We start from the raw sequence: 14,220 nt of genomic DNA on the forward strand, positions 1-14,220 counted from the left end.
ACCACCTAGAGCTGCTCTACGAGATCTGTGGCACTATGAAGGTGAACGGGGTCCCTCTAGAATCTGTCAGACTACTTCTCTTAGAGTTTTCCCTGAAAGATAGAGCCAAGCAGTGGTTGAACTCCCTTCCAGCGAACAACATATCATCCTGGGAGCAGTGTGAGCAAAAGTTTCTGGATAAGTTCTACCCACCTAGCAAAACTGCTCACATGAGGAACCTGATTGCCAGCATCAAACAAATAGACTCAGAATCATTATTTGAATCTTGGGACAGATTCAAGAGTATACTAAGACAGTGCCCCCATCATGGCCTTGAAAAATGGTTGATTCTGCACACCTTCTACAATGGGATAAATTATCACACGAAGGTATCTCTTGATTCTGCAGCAGGAGGAGCACTGATGAACAAAAGCCTCGATGAAGCTAAAGAGATCATAGAGAATGTGGTGCAGAACCACTATCAATGGGCATCTGAAAGATCTAGTGGCTCTTTTATGGGGAATCCAATTAAAGCGTCAGGGAAATTCGACGTAGATGCAGTTACACTCATGTCTTCAAAGCTGGACGCTCTGACCAAGAAATTTAACACCATAGGAGGCAACACAGCTAATGCAATAGCATGCGTCTGCGACACCTGTGGAAGTATGGATCACGCTCAAGACACCTGCCCCTTTGGGCTGATACAGTCATAGATGAACCAACTTGAGCAGTGTGATGCAATAACCAGCTACAATCAAAGGCAGAATAATCCGTACTTTAGTACATACAACCCTAGATGGAGGAATCACCCCAATTTCTCATACTGGAATACTCAGGATCGAGAACCAGCACATCAGAATTATCAGCCTGGGCAACAGAGCCACCAATCTGGACAATAACAACCTTCACAACTGTCCAAGATTGAAAAAATGCTTGAGGAAGCTCTCTCAGAGCAAAAGGGGATGAGAAACGAGATCAAACAACTGACTCAGAGGCTGGAAAACTCTGAAAAATACCAGAAGATGCAAGACTGCCAGATATCTCAGATAGCCCAGTCCGCCTCAAGAGCACAAGGTACATTCCCAGGGAAGCCAGATTTGAATCTAGTAGAGCATTGCAACTGCATTGAGCTGAGAAGTGAACGTACTGTGGGAGATCTCCAAATCATTACTTAGAAGGAGCTTGACTCATAAAAAAAAGCCCTCTCTCCTACTGCCCAATCGGACTCAAAATAGGGATGGAGAAGAAGCTACTAAAAAGATTGAAGAAACTCTTCAAGCTGCCCCACAGAATCAGACGATCCCTTTTCCTTAAAAGCTTATAGCATCCAAGAAAGACAAAGAGTTCAACTCATTCCTGAAGAAGATCAAAGAAATCTGCATAGAAGTACCACTGATAGATGCATTGCACCAAATACCGAAGTTCGCAAAATTTTTAAAGGGAATTTTATCTAATAGGAGGCAAAAAGGCGACATCGAGACCGTGACATTGACAGAGAATTACAGCGCTCTCCTTATGGCGAATTCTCCACCAAAATTTCAGGATCCAGGAAGCTTCTCCATACCGTGTAAAATTGGTTTTGAACTCATACCGAGAGGTTTCTGCGACTTGGGGGCCAGTGCCAGCCTACTTTTGTACACTTTATGCAAGAAGTTGGGCCTCCAGAATATTAAATTGACCACTATGGCACTACAATTAGTTGACCATTCATGCAGATACCCAATGGGGATAGTGGAAGATATACCAGTTGAAGTGGGTGGATGTATAGTTCCCACAGATTTCATTATCTTGGATATGGAGGAAGACCTAAGATACCGATTATCCTTGGAAGACCATTCCTTGCCACAGCTGGAGCCATCATCAATGTAAAAAGTCGTAGGTTATCCTTGGAGATCGGCAAAGAGAAGATCGAGTTTGATTTATCAGATCCCTCCATCTGCAACCCCTCTTCTCAGGGAAATTCTTGCAAGATCAACATGCACAAAGTCGAGGAGTGCAATTTCCATGAGAGTTCCCCTCCAGCAAGCACCAAGAAGTACATTTGTCCTGCGCAAGCGAAACTAAAAGCGTCGACTGGAGCATTAACCCCAGGAGGAGAGTCATCCTTCCACGGGTTTAGTCCGCATTAACTGAAACAGGGTCGAACTAAAGACATAAAACAAGCACTTCTTGGGAGGCAACCCAAGGATTTTTTTTTTCATTTTAGTTCATCATTCCTTTTTTTTGTTCTATTTCTCTAGTGAGTTTTAGTCTAGTATTTTATTTTCAGGATGTGCATAGCCCCCACGAGCTGGCCATGAGCGTTTTCATGGGCGTGAAGGTGATGGGGGCCGAAATGACGAAGAATGAACCACTATGAGCTTAAGGGAGCCAGCCGTGTGACCTCACACGGCCGTGTGGAGCCAATGTGGAGACTAAAAGCCATGGGATTTGCAACTCTGCACGGTCGTGTGGCTTGTGCAGAGAAGAAAGAGGCACAGGTCGTGCCAATTGGCAGGGTCGTGCAACCATGCCAGAGAGGAAGAAGATCCAGGTCGTGCCAACTGGCACGACCATGCCACTTCGGTCGAGCGAAGAAAGGAGGAGGCTGTGCCAATCGGCATGGCCTTGCAGCATCTCGCTGGACTTGGTTGTGTCTATAAGACACGGGTGTGTCTCAACCCGTGTACGTCGCCTCCTCTTCCAAGAAACCCTATTCCCATCTCCCTCTCTCCCAAAAACCTTCTCCTCTTCAATATACCTCATCCACCCCTGATTTCTCACCTCTAGAGCTCACTTTTACTTAGATCTACACCTAGATCTAAAACTTCCTCAAGCCACAAATCCGAAAAAAGAGAAGAAACTTCCCTATTTTCCCTTCCTTCTCCTCACTATTCCCATCCTCAAGATCCATTTCCACAAGAAACTCCTCAAAGCCTTGTACCATGTCGTAGATCTTGAAGAGGATTCATCGAGGAAGCGGTGGATCAGGCGAAGGAGACGCACCGGGAGGCGACAAAGGCAAAGGGAAGGCTTCATCATCTAAGGGCAAAGGAAAGCGGGTGGCACGCGACGAAGGTAACGAAAATGAGTTCAATATTATTTTTATAAATCATGAGCAAAAAGCTAGATATGATATTCTTGTCGCTAGAAAAATCTTATGCACTAAATACATGGATCCCACTACTATGGATGTGCTAGGAAATAGGAATGGCATAGATTGGATGATTAGTGCTTTAGATTGGAACGATATAATGTACGCTCATGCACTGACTTACCCCCGCCTAGTTCTTGAATTTCTGAGCTCGATAGATGTTAAATTCCCTTCTAAGGATGACTACGCAGGGGTCATAACTTTTAGAATGATGAATAAAAAAGTTCGGCGGGCCTTTAGTGATTTTAATGATTATTTAGGGTTACCTACTGGTGGTTTGCGTGGATTTGATGGTGGTATTAAGTGGAACGAATTTTGGATGTCGATTACTGGATCACAAGACCCTTATGAACCCTCTAGAGCCAAAGCATCCAGGATGCAAAACCCGACCTTTAGATACCTTCACAGAGTGATGAGTAAAATGATCTTTGGTCGAGGAGAGAGTGATAGGGTGGTTAAGAAGATAGAACTCCATTCTCTTTGGGCGATGTTAAACAAAGTTGATTTTGATTCGGGGTTTCATTTCTTGTAAACTTTGTGGAAGGCAGCTAAGGCATCCTCGGGGATGATAGTGTTTGGAGGATTAATCACCCAAGTAGCATTCAATCTGGGTTGTGCACTTGATGGATTAGAGGTGATTCATGGTAATGACAAGATCGACATCGATTCTTATCTTGCTATGAAGATGATTTGTCGGGATGAGAATGAGTTTGCTTTCCCTAGAACCAATGGTTTTCCATTACCCCTCCCTTGCCTCGAGCGCACTTCAGTTCACGACCCTGTGAATTGGGTGATTACTTATTTACACCTCGAGACGTCGTCATCAGGATTCCCGCAGCCTTCTGGATATCCGGAACCACCTAGACACTCTTTTGCTTATGGCATGGGATCCTCTAGGTTTGATTTTTCTAATTTCCATACCTCTTTAGACTCCCTTCATGAGAAGCAAAATACCCAACAATGACTGTTGGAGGGTCGCTTCAAATTATCTGACAACCAGTTTAGGGACTTCTATAGTCAGGTGACGGGGTTCGTTCAGGATTATGATGTTGACCAGAAAAGGATGAGAAATTTTATGGATGATATGGATATCACTAGACAACAAATAGATGCCCTATATCAATATCATCAACACCTTGGCCATCTTCCTGGTATGCCTAGATTTCCCCCTGGCTCACATTAAGGACCTCCTTATCCCCCACCCCGCCACCATATTGATTTCATCGGGACGATGAAAAATCTAAGTCTGAGGGGGGGGGGGGGGGGGGGGTGTTGTTGCAGAACCTGAGTCGAGTCAAGTCTTTCTTTTGTTTTTGCATATTTAATTTGCTTTGTTTTATTTAGTCTTGTTTATTTATTCACATTTTATTCTACTTGCACCTCATTTGCATTTTCCTTTCCTATCTTTAATTTTATGGCATATTTGAGAACATCAACCGTCCACTTTTTCTGCTACTTGTCCGATAGCAAAATAGCTAGCATTTTCTTAGTTCATGAGTTTCCAGATGGTGTTAGTATGTTTGGTGTATCTTCTTTCTCTATCTTTAGTAGCATGAAATAAGGTAAGTATTGTACGAAGTTGGGTATAAGATTTGGCCTAACCTTAAGGACCTTAGTTTGACTACACTTAAGTATTTAATCTTGAATGGTAGATATACTTTTGAAATAGTTATGATTCATCCAAATTGTTTAGTACTTTTGTTCCCATGGTGATTCCTTACTTACATTTTGGTTACTGGATAACTTCGGATCATGGAAGCTCATTTGGAAAAATTCAAATCCCAACATATGCATCGCATGTGTAATAAGTGTTAACACCTCTATAGCACCCCAAAAAAATGAAAAAAAAAAGAAAATAATAAGGGGAAAAAAAATAGTTGTCATGAGTGGAAACTAGCAATTCACCCCTTTGAGATCGAGTTAGGTTATTGGGGAAATGAATGTTATGTTTCTCTTGATTCCGAGAAGTAACCTTTGAGACCTTGTGTAAATTAAGGAAAACGAACCAAGTGTGTGGAAGGTAAGTGTCTATCACCGGGAGCATTAGGAACTCAATTGTATAGTGACTTAACTAGGACAAAGAATTGAAACTTGAAGAGTTTGAGCTACTTACAGTTGGAGTGTATACTTAAAAGTTTAGCTTTTGTACACATTTATTTTGAAATAAAGAATCACATTGGTCAAATGTTTACATTTATTTGTTAAATGTAATTGTTCAATTAATTTATATAGTAGATAACATGGAGTGTGGAGTCACACTTAGAAGATCATGTTGTCGGTTCTCTATAAATTATAAACAGTTGCTCACGACAAGATGGAAAGGAACAAACCATCAGAATAGACGTAGTGTAATTAAGTATTAGTTTATCTTGACTAATAAATTACACTGATACACTTTAAGTGTATTGAGTAGGATCATTTAGGTAAGTTCTTTTTGTACTGACTTAGTAAAAGAACTAGACCTTAGTTATTATGGAAGTGTGTGCTCTTAATCCTAATATAATAACAAGCATGTATATTTAATATTTATTTCTTTGACTTATCAAAAGGTGAGATTTAGCTCGATAAATCAATATGCCCGATAAGTTGGTAAATGATATTACTTATAGTATGTGTTGTTGATTATAGAAGGAATATGTGTCCTAGTTATCTAGGTTGAGAATGTCCCCAAGAGGAGCTCATAAGGATTGTCATGTTAAACCCTGCAGGTGGACCTAGTCCAACATGACAACAAAGTTGAGTGGTATTACTCTTGGAGCTAGATATTAATTAAATGAGTTATCAGTAACTCACTTAATTAGTGGGCATTCGTAATCTTAAACACAGGGAGACTAACACACTCATGATAAGAAGGAGCCCATAATGTAATTTGGGATTGGTGCGGTAGTGCGGTAATAACTCTCTAGTGGAATGAGTTATTATCGATGAACTTGAGTTGTGTGTTCGAGGCGAGCACGGGATACTCAAGCTCATCGGAAGGCCAAAACCAATTTCTCCTCTAGGTCCCTGTTGTAGCCTCAATAAAGCCTCAAGTCCATCCAAAGAAAAGCCTAACTTGGTGTCTAAGAAGGGGCCGGTTCATTGCTTGGTGACCAAGCAATAGTCGGCCACACATTCTCTAGAAGTGGTCGGCCCTTGCCTTGGGCAAGAGGGCTAGCCGCAATATTTAAATTAGGAAGGTTGTTTTTGAATTTTTAAATTTCCTCAGATATTTACAATTTATAAAAAGAGAGATGTTAAAAATTTATAAATTTTTTCTAATTTAAATTAGGCCACAAGGTTTTAAAAGAGAGTTGTAAAATTTATAAAACTTTCTTTTAAAAAGAAATATTATTAGATATGTTTTAAATTTTAAAACTTGGTTTTAAATTTTAAAACTTTCCTTTTAATATCCACATTAGAAAAAAAAGAGTTTGTAAAATTTTATTAGAAGTTTTCTTCTTTTAAAATTTTATAAAAAAATTTTCTTTCTTTCCCTTTTAATAAGTGGCCGGCCACCTTGCTTGGTGCCCCAGCAAGGGGCCGGTCAAATAATTAAACATTAACAAATAGTTGTTTAATTAATAAATCAATCTTGGATTGATTAATTAAAAGGAAAGAAAAAGAAAAAATTAAAAGGAAATAGGAATGAGTCTAATTTTTTATAAAACTCTTTCCATAATTTTCCGTTGGGAAACTAATATAAAAAGGGGGGAAGGGGAGGCCTTGAAAAATATAACAATTGATATTGTGTTGTTGGAGATCATCAAGTGGCCAGCCCCTCTCCCTCTCTTCCCTTTGCTCTCTTTTGCTCCTTTGTGGTGGTGGTGGCCGAATTCTAGAGAAAGAGCAGAAGCTTTCCAGGTGGTCTTCATCTTGGAGGATCGTCGCCCACATGACGTTTAAGAGGAGGCGAGGGATACGGCAGAAGATCTCGAGGTTTTTAGCATACAAGGAAGAGGTATAACTAGTATTTAATTTCCGCATCATACTAGTTAATTTTTCTTTGTATAAATACCAAATACAAGAGGCATTCGATTCTTGTTTTTCAAATTTAATTTCAATGTTGTGTTCTTTTTCTTTTTTCCTTGTGATTTGATTGTTCCTTTTGGTTAACCTAGAGTTATATAAGGAAATTAAATATTAACTTTCCTTAAAAGGCTTTGTCTAGTCGGTGGTAGTTGCTCCCATATCCAAGAAGGCCAAGTGCCTCGCCATGCAGTACTGGAAGCCAATTTTGGAAACTAATATTTAATTGAATTTATAACCTAGGTGATTTGGATCAAACATGTTAAGTTCCGCAGGAGATCCAAATCTAAACCTAAAAGAACATATAAGTTAAACTTGGAATCAAACGTGTTAAGTTCCGCAGGAGATACAAGTTTAACTTAAAAGAACACATGGAAGCTAGGAAAGGTTCAAATCATGTACAAAATTTTTGTACAGTGGAGCCATTGGGTTTTCCGAGTAGCAACCAACAATTGGTATCAGAGTTAGGGTTTTGGCTCTATGTATTTGATATTAGTTTAATTATGCACATGTCATACATAATTTAGGCAGGTTAATAGTAGGATGTGCTAACTTTGTGGATGCAGGATCCAACTATTATGGCTTATAGTTATTATGTGTGTGATTGGACCCTTGGACATGTCAAGGGCATTTATTATGTGTGCATGATTGTATTATAAAATACAGCAGGAGCTATATTTAGTTTTATTAGGATTTTATTTTTTGATCTAGATACATGTACATTCCTTTTATGGAATATAGGATCGATGGATGTAAATTTTATTTTATGTTCAATCTAGTTTACATGTACATTCCTTCGAGGAATATAGGATCGAAAAATGTAAAATTCTATTTATATCGCGGATCGAATCTTGCAAGGCGTGGAACCTTTTGAGGATCAGAGTGGCGCAGCGGAACAAGGAGCAAGATGGATGCGACAACTAGACCCGGTGGCGGTGGCCAAAGATGGCAGCAGCTAGGGATGACGACACACGGAGGACAATAATAGATAAAAGTCATAATAGTTGAAAATTAGTTTTTCTATTTATTACTTTTGTATTGTGCTGTGTGTGAATGTTAGTGTACATGTTTAGTAGGATAGCATCATCAAAATTCCTCACTTTAAATAACTAAGTGGGAGAGGAATTTATTTTAGTGAATTCCACAGTCTCCATTACTGGTTTGTAAGTGATGCAAACAAACTTGCGCGTTGGCTCTGAGTGCCTTCCTCTATATCGGATGAGTTTGTTTGCGGATCACTAGACCAAACTTCCATTTCGGATGACTATAGGAAATTAATTAAGAGCGTGCGATCTTCCCCATCGGAAGGGGCACAATCTTATTAATGGACTTAGTGTCAAGTAATGGTATACACTTAGGCACGTCTAATAGTATCCTCCCCATCGGAGTCACTGCTATTATTTGTGTGACCGAAGGAAACCAACTATTAATTTTATTTGTCAAAAAGTTAGGTTGACAAGATAATAAAATTAATGGGGTAAACCCTCCTTTTACAAATGTTGAATTTGTATACGTCCACACTATCGTGGCATACAAAATTCACGGTGTTTTAAGGTGTTGGTTAATTTAAAATAGTATTATTTGAGGAATCAATATTATTCTAAATTTAGAGTTCTGAGCAAAATTTATTTTGTGATTCTTAGGATGGCTTTCAACCCACTGGCCATTATTCTAAAAGAAAATAGACTTATTGGTCCCAACTATATAGATTGGAAAAGAAACCTGGACATTGTTTTAACTGCTGAGGGTTATAAGTTTGTACTGTCAGAGGAATGCCCAGAAACACCTAGCAATGATTCTACCCCAGAGGAGATTCAGCATCATAGTAAATGGGTAAAAGCTGATGAGATGGCGCGGTGTTACATCTTGGCTTCGATGTCAAATGTATTGCAACATCAGCATCAGGACTTACCAACAGCCTATGATGTAATGAACAATCTCAAGAAACTCTTCGGACATCAGAATCAGGCTGCTATGCAAGAGACAATGAGAAAACTGATGACAACCACCATGACTGAGTGGACTCCCATAAGGGATCATATTCTCAAGATGATGGCTTACTTAAACGAAATACAAGTTCTTGGAGGGGAAATTGATGGGGAAACCCAAGTCGATATCATCCTCCAAACGCTGCACAGAAGTTTTGAGCATTTTCGCCTGAACTACAATATTAATAAAAGGATGTATTCATTGGCGGAATTTTTGACAGAACTTCAGGCAGCCGAAGGGTTGTTTCGTCAACATTCTCAAATTCACTATGCTGAAAATGGTTCTACTTCTAAGCCGAAAGGTAAGAAGAAGAAGAAACAAAATGGCTCAGCAAAGAAGGTGAATAAACCTCAAGGTGCGGGATAAAAAGCTGGAATAAAGAAGCCGAAGGGCAAGTGATTTATTTGCAAGCAGACTGGACATTGGAAGGCAGACTGTCCTCGTAGGAAACAGAACAATAAAGGTATATCTCATACTCTAGTAGTTGAAACATGTTTAGCGGTGTTATCTACCAGCACCTGGTCTGTAGATACGGGAGCCACTGATCATGTCTGTAATTCTTTGCAGGGGTTCCAGGATGAGAGAGATAACTGTCTACATGGGCAATGCTACTAAGGTGGCGGCTGTTGCAGTGAGAGACGTCTACTTATCATTTGATAGGAATAGGAAATTGATTTTAAGGAATTGTCTTTATGTACCCAGTTTTAGAAAGAATTTAATTTCAATTTCTAAATTGTATTTGGATGGATATTCAGTTTCCTTTAGTAACAATGTGGTTATAAAGATAAATAAAGTGATTATCTGTTCTAGTGCATTGGTTGGCAATTTATATACTTTAAATCTAATTTCTCCCACAAAGTAAAATATGGAAATTAATAACACATCTTCTAACTCTAATAAGAGAAAAGAACCTTTGGAAATGAACCAAACACATCTTTGGCATCTAAGGCTTGGTCATATTAACTTAAGTAGGATTCAAAGGCTTGTAGCCGATAGACTCTTGGGTCCATTAGAGTTGGAAAACTTTCCAACGTGTGAATCCTGCTTGGAAGGTAAGATGACTAAGAGACCTTTTAAGGCCAAGGGGTATAGATCCAAAGAAGCGTTAGAATTGGTTCATTCTGATTTGTGTGGTCCTATGTCTATCCAGGCTAGAGGTGGTTTTGAATATTTTGTCTCTTTTATAGACGATTATTCAAGATATGGATACATTTACCTAATGCGCCGCAAGTCTGAGTGCTTTGATAAGTTCAAAGAGTACAAGGCTGATGTGGAGAAACGTCTAGGTAAAAGTATCAAGACACTACGGTCTGATCGTAGTGGCGAATACCTCTTAGGAGAGTTTAGGAATTACTTATCAGAGGCCGGGATTCAATCCCAATTATCCGCACCTGGTACACCCCAACAGAATGGTGTGGCAGAACGAAGGAATAGGACTCTTATGGAGATGGTTAGATCGATGATGAGTTATTCAGAATTACCAAATTCGTTTTAGGGATACGCTTTGGAAACAGCAGCGCATATTCTGAACTTAGTACCTTCTAAATCAGTATCTTCTACTCCCACAGAATTATGGAATGGGCGGAAGCCCAGTCTAAGACATATTCAGATTTGGGGTAGTCCAGCACATGTGCTGAAACAAGATGCTGACAAGTTAGAATCTCGTACAAAAGTTCATATGTTTGTGGGATAACCCAGAGGAACGAAAGGCGGTTTATTTTATAGTCCTAAAGACCAGAAGGTCATTGTTAGCACTAATGCCCAGGTTTTAGAAGAAGACTATATAATGGATCACAAGCCCAGTAGCAAAGTTGTTTTAGAAGAACTTAGAGAGGACACATCTACTTCAGTACCAATAGTACAAGATGAAGTACCACAAGAGACTACAACACGTGTCACACATGATACACAACCACAGACGGTGCCTCGTCGTAGTGGGAGGGTTGTAAGGCAGCCCGAGAGATTCATGTTTTTGGGTGAGTCTTCGGACTTGATCCCAGGCAAACATGAACCAGATCCCCGGACATATGATGAAGCACTCCAAGATATATATGCAGTATCTTGGCAAAAGGCAATGAATTCTGAAATAGAATCTATGTATTCTAATAAGGTCTGGGAGCTTGTAGAACCACCTGATGGTGTAAAAGCCATTGGATGCAAGTGGATCTATAAAAGGAAAAGAGGGACAGATGGGAAGGTAGAAACCTTCAAAGCAAGGCTTGTTGCGAAGGGGGTACACTCAGAAAGAGGGAATCGATTATGAGGAGACCTTTTCGCCGGTAGCTATGCTTAAGTCTATCCGAATACTCTTATCCATTGCCGCTCATATGGATTATGAGATTTGGCAAATGGATGTCAAGACAGCTTTCCTTAATGGAAGTCTTGAAGAAAACATCCATATGAAGCAACCAGAAGGGTTCATTAAAAAGGGCAAAGAGTATTAGTATGCAAGCTTAATCGGTCCATTTATGGACTGAAGCAAGCTTCAAGATCTTGGAACATCCGGTTTAATGAAGTAATCCAGTCATATGGATTTATTCAGTGTCCGGATGAGTCTTGTGTATACAAGAAGTGTAACGGAAACATGGTGGTATTTCTTGTACTATACGTAGATGATATTTTGTTAATTGGCAACAATGTCAAGGTATTATCATATGTAAGGGTATGGTTGTCCAAACAATTTGATATGAAGGACTTAGGAGAATGTGCACACATCCTTAGGATTAAAGTTATAAGGGATCGCAAGAAAAGAATGTTGTGTCTATCCCAAGCTTTATATATAGATACAATCCTTGCTCGTTTTAGCATGCAAAACTCCAAGAAAGGTTTCTTACCTTTTAAGCATGGAGTAGCCTTATCTAAAGAGATATCTCCAAAAACATCAAAGGAGATTGAGGACATGAAGGCAGTTCCTTATGCTTCGGCTGTAGGAAGCCTTATATATGCAATGTTGTGTACGAGACCTGATATCTGTTTTGCTGTGGGCATGGTTAGCAGATATTAAAGTAACCCTGGACAAGGACATTGGACTGCAGTAAAGCATATATTAAAGTACCTGAAAAGGACTAGAGATTATATGCTAGTTTACCAAGCAGACGATTTACTCCCTGTAGGTTACACGGATTCGGATTTCCAATCAGATAGGGGCAACAGTAAGTCTACATCAGGCTATGTGTTTACTTTAGGAGGTGGAGCCATTACATGGAGGAGTGTTAAGCAGAAATGTGTCTCAGACTCAAGCATGGAAGCTGAGTATGTGGCAGCCTCTGAGGCAGCCAAAGAAGTTGTATGGCTCAGGAACTTTCTAATGGACTTAGATGTGATTCTTGGTTTGCCCAAGATCGTCACAATTTATTGTGACAATAGTGGAGCAGTTGCAAACTCGAAGGAACCACGAGCCCATAAGGCAAATAAACATATAGAGCGCAAGTACCACCTGATATGAGACATCGTCAAGCGAGGAGAAGTTGTCGTCGCCAAGATAGCATCAGCAGATAACCCGACAAATCCTTTCACTAAGGCCCTTCAGACGAAAGCTTTTGATCGGCATGTGGAGGGGATGGGAATCAGATGTATGGCAACAAATATGGCAGCTTAGACTTTTAGTATAAGTGGGAGATTGTTGGAGTGTATACTTAAAAGTTTAGCTTTTGTACACATTTATTTTGAAATAAAGAATCACATTGGTCAAATGTTTACATTTATTTGTTAAATGTAATTGTTCAATTAATTTATATAGTAGATAACATGGAGTGTGGAGTCACACTTAGAAGATCATGTTGTCGGTTCTCTATAAATTATAAACAGTTGCTCACGACTAAGATGGAAAGGAACAAACCATCAGAATAGACGTAGTGTAATTAAGTATTAGTTTATCTTGACTAATAAATTACACTGATACACTTTAAGTGTATTGAGTAGGATCATTTAGGTAAGTTCTTTTTGTACTGACTTAGTAAAAGAACTAGATCTTAGTTATTATGGAAGTGTGTGCTCTTAATCCTAATATAATAACAAGCATGTATATTTAATATTTATTTCTTTGACTTATCAAAGGGTGAGATTTAGCTCGATAAATCAATATGCCCGATAAGTTGGGAAATGATATTACTTATAGTATGTGTTGTTGATTATATAAGGAATCTGTGTCCTAGTTATCTAGGTTGAGAATGTCCCCAAGGGAGTTCATAAGGATTGTCATGTTAAACCCTGTAGGTGGACCTAGTCCAACATGACAATAAAGTTGAGTGGTACTATTCTTGGAGCTAGATATTAATTAAATGAGTTGTCAGTAACTCACTTAATTAGTGGGCATTCGTAATCTTAAACACAGAGAGACTAACACACTCATGATAAGAAGGAGCTCACAATGTAATTTGGGATTGGTGCGGTAGTGCGGTAATAACTCTCTAGTGGAATAAGTTATTATCGATGAACTTGAGTTGTGTGTTCGGGGTGAGCACGGGATACTCAAGCTCATCGGAAGGACAAAACCAATTTCTCCTCTAGGTCCCTATTGTTGCCTCAATAAAGTCTCAAGTCCATCCAAAGAAAAGCCTATCTTGGTGTCCAAGAAGGGGTCGGTTCATTGCTTGGTGACCAAGCAATGGCCGACCACATATTCTCTAGAAATGGTCGGCCCTTGCCTTGGGCAAGGGGGTCGGCCGCAATATTTAAATTAGGAAGGTTGTTTTTGAATTTTTAAATTTCCTCAGATATTTACAATTTGTAAAAAGAGAGATTTTAAAAATATATAAAATTTTCCTAATTTAAATTAGGCCACAAGGTTTTAAAAGAGAGTTGTAAAATTTATAAAACTTTCTTTTAAAAAGAAATATTATTAGAGATGTTTTAAATTTTAAAACTTTCCTTTTAATATCCACATTAGAAAAAAAAAAGAGTTTGTAAAATTTTATTAGAAGTTTTCTTCTTTTAAAATTTTATAAAAAAATTTTCTTTCTTTCCCTTTTAATAAGTGGCTGTCCACCTTGCTTGGTGCCCCAGCAAGGGGCCGGTCAAATAATTAAACATCAACAAATAGTTGTTTAATTAATAAATCAATCTTGGATTGATTAATTAAAAGAAAAGAAAAATAAAAAATTAAAAGGAAA

The 14,220-nt window shown here is 39.0% G+C and overlaps 1 pseudogene; it reads right to left on the reverse strand.

Moving 5' to 3' along the window:
* Window positions 1–241: 241 nt before the first annotated feature.
* On the reverse strand, window positions 242–313 carry LOC122054442 (annotated as a pseudogene).
* Window positions 314–14,220: the final 13,907 nt, after the last annotated feature.

The sequence above is a fragment of the Zingiber officinale genome, chromosome 3A, assembly GCF_018446385.1.
Source record: "Zingiber officinale cultivar Zhangliang chromosome 3A, Zo_v1.1, whole genome shotgun sequence".
Classification (NCBI taxonomy): domain Eukaryota; kingdom Viridiplantae; phylum Streptophyta; class Magnoliopsida; order Zingiberales; family Zingiberaceae; genus Zingiber; species Zingiber officinale.